This window comes from Grammomys surdaster, unplaced genomic scaffold (genome assembly GCF_004785775.1).
Source record: "Grammomys surdaster isolate TR1022 unplaced genomic scaffold, NIH_TR_1.0 331, whole genome shotgun sequence".
Classification (NCBI taxonomy): domain Eukaryota; kingdom Metazoa; phylum Chordata; class Mammalia; order Rodentia; family Muridae; genus Grammomys; species Grammomys surdaster.
The window spans coordinates 549,913-558,148 of record NW_021604750.1 but is presented as its reverse complement, the minus strand read 5'-3'; the positions used below and the strand labels follow the sequence as shown (position 1 = coordinate 558,148).

The following is an 8,236-nucleotide window of genomic DNA, read 5'->3' as shown; positions in this document are numbered from 1 at the left end:
GTAAAGAAGTCAAGGGAAGAGGCCATGCTCAGCCACAGAGAATAAAATTCTGTCATTTTTTAAAATAAATAGGTACATAGGGTAGGTTTTCTGTAATATGCCAGTTCCAGAGATATACTGAGCCTAACTGGAGTCATGATTGTGTAGGTGGAATCTTAATCAAAAGCAGAGAATTGTAGGCACATGATAAGCAATGTAACAGCAAATGAATATTTTCCCAGTTCACTATGGACATGTATAAGAGTACCAGAGGGAAATTCCTTACTCTACACAGCTAAGATTTTGAATGCAGGGGCCAGTAACACCCAGAAATTAAGAGCGGTTTGGAACCTAGAAAGTTGCAGAAGGTTGCTCCATGGCTGTCATCATGCCAGAAAATGAATATATTGAATTGCACCCCAAATAATATGGGTATCATTTGGACTACCATGAGAAAAAGAGAAGGAAAGAAGGTCAGGAGGTCCATGAATGTTCAAAGAAGGCAAAAAAAAAAAAAATTGGCCTGAAGGCTAAGCCCTACCATAAACAGTGCCATGCAGAGAAAATACAAGTGAAAAAGACTGTTAAGATGCATGAAAAGAGAAACACCAAGCTGAAGGATGATGAGAAGATTCCACAGGGAGCAGTCCCTGCCTATCTGCTGGACAGAGTGGGGCAGTCGAGAGCAAAAGTACTTTGTAACATGATTAAGCAGAAACGAAAACAAAAGGCAGGAAAGTGGGAGGTCCCTCTACCCAGAGTTCATGCCCAAGGAGAAACAGAAGTATTGAAAGTTATTTGAACAAGAAAAAGAAAACAGAAGACGTGGAAGAGAATGGTTACTAAAGTCTGCTTTGTTGGTGATGGTTTTACAAGAAAACCACTTAACTATGAAAAAAACCACCTAACTATTAGGCCAATGGATCTACATTTCAAAAAAGCCTATGTCACACACCCTGAGATGAAAGCTACTTTTTGCCTGCCTATACTCTGTGTGAAAAAAGAATCCATGATCCCCATTATATACAACCCTGGGTGTGATCACCAAAGGTACAGTTATTGAAGTGAGTGTGAGCGAGTTGGGCCTTGTGACACAAGGAGGCAAGGTTATTTGGGAGAAAGTATGCCCAAGTTACCAAGAATCCTGAAAATGATGGGTGCATGATGCAGTCTTGCTGGTTTGACAGTGACATCATACAAGTCATTCCACTCACTACTAAAGACTACACATTGTCAGGAAAACTCCATCTCTGTGACCTTGATGAACTACCAAGCAACCTTTCCCCATATGCAGTCATCAAGAAGTATTTATTAAGTTGTAAAGGAAAATAAAACACTGCTCAACTTAAAAAAAAAAAGCAAGATTTTAGCTGGGCGGTGGTTGCGCACGCCTGTAATCCCAGCACTTGGGAGGCAGAGGCAGGTGGATTTCTGAGTTCGAGAGTTCGAGGCCAGCCTGGTCTACAGAGTGAGTTCCAGGACAGCCAGGGCTACACAGAGAAACCCTGTCTTGAAAAACCAAAAAAAAAAAAAAAAAGATTTTAAATGCAACCCCTCCCCCCCAAAAATAACATGAAAGCAGAGGACAATATGGCAAAGGAAAATTATTGAAAGAGGACCATTTGGAACAAATGAACATACAACAGAAATCAATGCATCAAACAAGAGCAGTGAGGGCATGAATCAAAATGAAACATAGATCATGAAACACACAGCAACAGAGAGTAAATCTCTCCACATCAAGATCTAAGAGCCTAGGAATGCCCCAGTGTATCAGGACCCATGGTGGAGTCCAACTGCTCTCCTTCCAATAAGAGTTTCTCGGCATCATCAGGGCAAACGCCAGCTCACTGCAATGCCTTCTATGAACAAATTTCCATCCTTTTCTCAAAGCTCTTCATGATGTTATTACAAGGAATGGATCAGTAACAGCAGGGGATGACCTAAAGAAGTTCTTCTATAAACCCTAGGAACTGCATTATTTTTTATCATGACAATGAACAAATCCTCAACAACATTCAACCAAAGGGACAAAGGTATCCCTTCTCCCAGGCTCTCAAAGGAGGGGGAAGGCATGGCAGTTGTTGGAGGAGCTGATAAGTTGGTAAGATGGGTCAGAAGCAGCTGGTTACATGACTTGGGTGGGTCTTGATGCATCCAGTCACCCAACTTCTCCTGGTTTCTAAAGTACTGAGGTTTCATGATCTTCCCAATTAATCAGCACAACCTACTAGAGACCAAGCATTCAGACACAGGAGAAGATGTGAGGCATTTGTGATGGGAAACATCAAATATCAAGGAGGACATTTTGACTTTAATAACAGGAAACCCCATAGTAAGATGGGACAGACTCATAATAAAAGGACAGACTCTGGAACTCTATGCTGACCTGGATTAGGGATTTGGACCTGGGAGTTTGGGAGTGAACTTACCAGCTGCTTTAATGACTTTTTCAATATGACCTTGAGTTCTCTAAAACTCACACTTCACAAATCATTACTTCTACACTGATACTCAAGTCCTTTATCTTAAAAACCTATTGATGGACTAATAAAAGATGGTACCCTTTGTTTGACACTCAAATGCTATGGGCTTTCTTGAGTGGAATGGCATTTTATAGGTTTTGGAGCTAGGACATGGCAAGTCCAGAAGATAGTTAATAGGATAGGTGAACTTTTATGTTCATCAAAGCTTGGAGAATATAATAATAGTGGCAATGTATTCAAAGTGCACATTTGGATGAAATTCCTCATTTTCAACACCTATTCATATTAGCAAAGCATTTAAAATCAGAAAAAAATAAATTTAAAATTGTCAAAGAACCATGCTCATTTATGAATAGAATTTCAGGTGCTAGAAAACAAGAAACAAAAGTAAAATCACAAATTAACTTTAAAACCACTGAAGAAATATTGATCAAAATGAATAAACCAGAAAACTAACTCAAATTCTTGAGGTCAAAGTAGATTACCAAACAAAGTCAGCGTCTTGAGATAAAATCACATCTACTATGTCTGTTTCCAAGTGATTAATAACATCGAACTCTACCTAACCCAGTGTCTGAGTCTGCAATCAACAAAGCAACAGCTTCTCTGCAGTGAGAGAATAAGTCTCAGCCTCAGCCAGTGGCTTCAATGGGCAGGGTCTGCAAGTCCTCACAAAGGCTCCAGTGACATCATTACAAAAAACTAATCATGCTAGACCAATCATGCTAGTTACAAGCAACAGAATTTCTTTTTTTCTTTTTTTTTTTTTATTGCTTTGAATCTACCAGCACTGATTTAGTTTTCTCATGACCTGAGAAACAACATACAGTATATAGGTTTTACTTAGTCTCTGGCTCTCAATGAACCTGGAGAGCACAGCTGGAGACTTGAGAAAATGGGTATGAAGCAGCTGCGTCTGTGGCTTTGGTAGGTCTCATTGCTGTGAATGACCCAATTTCTCCTTCTGGCTTCCACTGCCCTGGTGTCTCCTAACCTCCACAACAGCACCCTCTCTATAAACCACAAATCCAGAAACAGGAGATGGGGTGAGACCTCTGTCATTCAGACTTTAAGGAGGACATTTTGACTATCATGAGAGCAGCAATAACCCCGAACTTGAATGGACTCAGAGAGCTTTGTGCTGACCTTGGTAAGAGACATGGTTATTCACTAGTGAGAGAGTGACCACGCAGGCTTCTTCAATGCACTTTTCACTCATACCTTCAGATTCTATAATGACTCTGCCTACCTCAAACCTCCCTATCTCTGCAGGCAACATACCCAATACCTTTTTCTTAAACTAATATTAATGGGAATGTAGCAATGGAGGCCTGTCCTTAACACTGTGATGCAATGAGGAAATGTGCTATCCCTCATGATCCCCCATGTGTGTTTTATCTCCTAAGTTGCATGGTGGCAGGGGAAGACTCTTACTAGGATGGGAAATATAAAAACAAAGGGAAATAGCATGGGAAGTAACAAAGCTGATGATAGGATCCAAGTGCCTGATGTAGTCAAGTTCATTTTTTAGAGCTACTATATACATAATAACAAGGGTTTTCATGTACCGAAATAAATCAATGTATATAACATCAAAGATAAATGAAAAGAGGATAATAGAAAAATGGATGATTAAATAAAACACCTGAAGCAAATGCACAAACTAAATCCAAAACTATGAACAGTAAATCCAAATCCCTACCCCAACACCAACCCACCAGGAAGCAAACTCACTGTGTTTAGGTCCGTGGGGATCACAGATGTTCAATTCCAAATATGGGAAATAAAAGGTAAAGATGTCAGAATACAATTTTGAGTCCATCTGCTCTTGCCAACAAGTAGCTAGCTTACAGCATTATAAGGACCAGATCCAGGCCCAGCTGCTGCCTTTCATGGGACTACCATTTCTCACAGTGACTCCCTGACCTAAACACATCTAATGCCACAACTCTTTACCAGGTTCTCCTTTTCGTGTTTCCTCCCAAATCCATGGCATGAAACAACTTCTGAGAGGCAGAGGTTGGTTTGGCTCAGACTTGGTTCAGGCACAACATGATGGAGGACTCAGCTGATGGCACTGGCAGCAGAGTGTGAGGCAACTCGTTTCAATGCATTAACAATCTCCCAGGTCGCCTAAGGACCTACTGCCTCCCAGCAGGCCACACACAGAACGGTTCCCTAACTACTCAAACAGGGCTGCCTAAGGGGACCGAATGTCTAAACACATGAGACAGCACAGGATATATCACATTCAACCCATGACAAAGACCTTTTACTCTTAACAGTAATGATCAATAATGACAAAGAAAATGAAACACCGAGTAAGATGTGGTTCTCTGGGGTATGGACACCGGCTTCAACTAGTTAGGAAGTTATGTAGGGCCCCTTCTGCCCCTTGCTTGGTCCTTTTGCTGGGGCAGACACCAAACTGGTCTGCTCCCATGAAGATACCATATCCTGAGCAATCCTAGAGGAACCACTGCACTCAGAGCAGCAGGATTTCAGGATCCCAGAGGCGGCCCGAGTCCCAGGAGCTCTTACACCCAGGAGCTCAGGATCACAGAATCACAAAGATATCTGGACTCTGAGGAATTCTGACACAAGCAAGATAACTGGAAAGACAGGCTCCAATCTGAGACAGTGAGTGCAGGTAGCATTAGAGATAGCCAGATGGTGAAAGGCAAGTGCAAGAAAATAAGCAACAGAAACCAAAGTTACCTGGAATCATCAGAACACAATTCTCTCACCATAGCAAGCCCTGGATAGCCAATCACACTAGAAAAGCAGGATTCAGAATTAAAATCGCTTCTCATGATAATGATAGAGGACTTTAAGAAGGACATAAACAACTCCCTTAAAGAAATACAGGAGAACACAGGTAAATGGGTAGAAGCCCTTAGAGAGGAAACACAAAAATCTCTTAAAGAATTGCAAGAAAACACAACCAAACAGGTGAAGCAATTGAACAAAACCATCCAGAATCTAAAAATGAAAGTGGAAACAATAAAGAAATCTCAAAAGGAGACTACCCTGGAGATAGAAAACCTAGGAAAGAGATCAGGAGTCATAGACACAAGCATCACCAAAAGAATACAAGAGATAGAAGAGAGAATCCATGTGCAGAAGATATCATGGAAAACATTGACACAACTGTCAAAGAAAATGTAAAATGTAAAAACCTCCTAACCCAAAACATCCAGGAAATCCAGGACACAATGAGAAGGCCAAACCTAAGGGTAATAGGTATAGTTGAGAGTGAAGATTCCCAACTTACATGACCATCAAATATCTTCAACAAAATTATAGAGAAAAACTTCCCTAACCTAAAGAAAGAGATGTCCATGAATGTACAAGAAGCCTACAGAATACCAAATAGACTAGACTAGAAAAGAATTTTTTTCCTGTCACCAATAATCAAAACATCAAATACATAAAACAAAGAAAAAATACTAAAAGCAGTAAGGGAAAAAGGTCACGTAACATATGAAGGCAGACCTATAAGAATAACATCAGACTTCTCACCAGAGATTATAAAACCAGAAGATCCTGGAGTGATATTATTCAGACCCCAAGAGAACACAAATGCCAGCCCAGACTACTATACCCAGCAAAACTCTCAATCACTGTAGATGGAGAAACCAAGATATTCCATGATAAAACAAAATTTACAGAATATCTTCCCACAAAACCAGCACTATAAAGGATAATATATGGAAAACTCCACCACAAGGAGGGAAACTACATCCTAGAAAAAGAAAGTAATCTTCCAAAAAACCAAAAAGAAGATAGCTACACAAACATAATTCCACCTCTAATAACAAAAATAACAGGAAGCAACAATTATTTTTCCTTAATATCTTTTAACATCAATGGACTCAATTTTCCAATAGAAAGACATAGACTAACAGACTGGATACATAAACAGGACCCAGAATTTTGCTGTATATAGGAAACCTCAGTGACAAAGACAGACATTACTTCAGAGTAAAAGGATGGAAAACAATTTTCCAAGCAAATAGTCCCAAGAAACAAGCTGGATAGCCATTCTAAAATCAAATAAAATCAACTTTCAAACAAAAGTTATCAAAAAAGATAAAGAAGGACATTTTATACTTAACAAAGGAAAAATCTACCAAGATGAACTCTCAATTCTGAACATCTATGCTCCAAACGCAAGGGTACCCAAATACACAAAAGAAACTATATTAAAGCTCAAAGCACACATTGCCATCTCACACAATAATAGTGGGAGACTTCAACACCCCACTCTCACCAATGGACAGATCATGGAAACAGAAACTAAACAGAGACACAATGAAATTGACAGAAGTTATGAGCCAAATTGATTTAACTGATATCTATAGAACATTTCATCCCAAAACAAAAGAATATACCTTTTTCTCAGCACCTCAAGGTACCTTTTCCAAAATAGACCATATAATTGGTCACAAAACAGGCCTCAACAGATACAAAAAGACTGAAATAATCCCTTGCATCTTATCAGATCACCATGGAATAAGACTGGTCTTTAATAATGACAAAACCAATGGAAAACCCACATGCACATGGAAATTGAACGACTCTCTACTCAATGATGACTTGGTCAAGGAAGAAATAAAGAAAGAAATTAAAGACTTTTTAGAATTTAATGAAAATGAAGACACATCATATCAAAACTTCTGGGACTCCATGAAAGTAATGCTAAAAGGAAAACTCAGAGCTCTAAGTGTCTACAAAAAGAAACTGGAGAGAGCATACACTAGCAGCTTGACAGCACACCTGAAAGCTGTAGAACAAAAAGAAGCAAATACACCCAAAACGAGTAGACGTCAGGAAATAGTCAAACTCAGGGCTGAAATCAACCAAGTAGAAAAAAAAGGAACTATACAAGATATCAACAAAACTAGGAGCTGGTTCTTTGAGAAAATCAACAAGATATTTAAACCTATAGCCAGACTAGCCAGAGAACACAGAGACAGACAGTATCCAAATTAATAAAATCAGAACTGAAAAGGGAGATATGACAACAGAAACTGAGGAAATTCAAAAAATCATCAGATCATACTATGAAAGACTATACTCAACAAAACTGGAACATCTGGATGAAATGGACAACTTTCTAGACAGATACCTGGTAACAAACTTAAATCAGGAGCAGATAAACGATCTAAAAAGTCCCATAATCCCTAAAGAAAGAGCAGCAGTCATTAAAAGTCTCCCCACCAAAAAAAGCCCAGGACCAGATGATTTTAGTGCAGAATTCTACCAGATCTTCAAGGAAGACCTAATACCAATTCTCTTCAAAGTAATCCACAAAATAGAAGCAGAAAGAACACTACCCAACTCATTCTATGAAGCCACAATCACACTCATACCTAAACCTCACAAAGACCCAACAAAGAAAGAGAACTTCAGACCAATCTCCCTTATGAACATCCTTATGCAAAAATACTCAATAAAATTCTAGCAAACAGAATCCAAGAACACATCAAAACAATCATCCATCATGATCAAGTAGGCTTTACCCCAGGAATGCAGGGATGGGTCAATATTCAGAAATCCATCAAAGAAAAAATCCACATGATCATATTGCTAGATGCTGAGAAAACTTTTGACAAAATTCAAGATCCTTTCATGGTAAAAGTCTTGGAAAGATCAGGAATTCAAGGCCCATACCTAAACATAGTTAAAGCGATATACAACAAGCCAGTAGCCAACATCAAACTAAATGGAGAGAAACTTGAAGCAATCCCACTAAGATCAGGGACTAG

General features: G+C 39.3%; 1 pseudogene; it reads left to right on the top strand.

The window, feature by feature from the left end:
• The first annotated feature begins 367 nt into the window (after positions 1-367).
• Positions 368-1,144, top strand: LOC114630164 (annotated as a pseudogene).
• Positions 1,145-8,236: the final 7,092 nt, after the last annotated feature.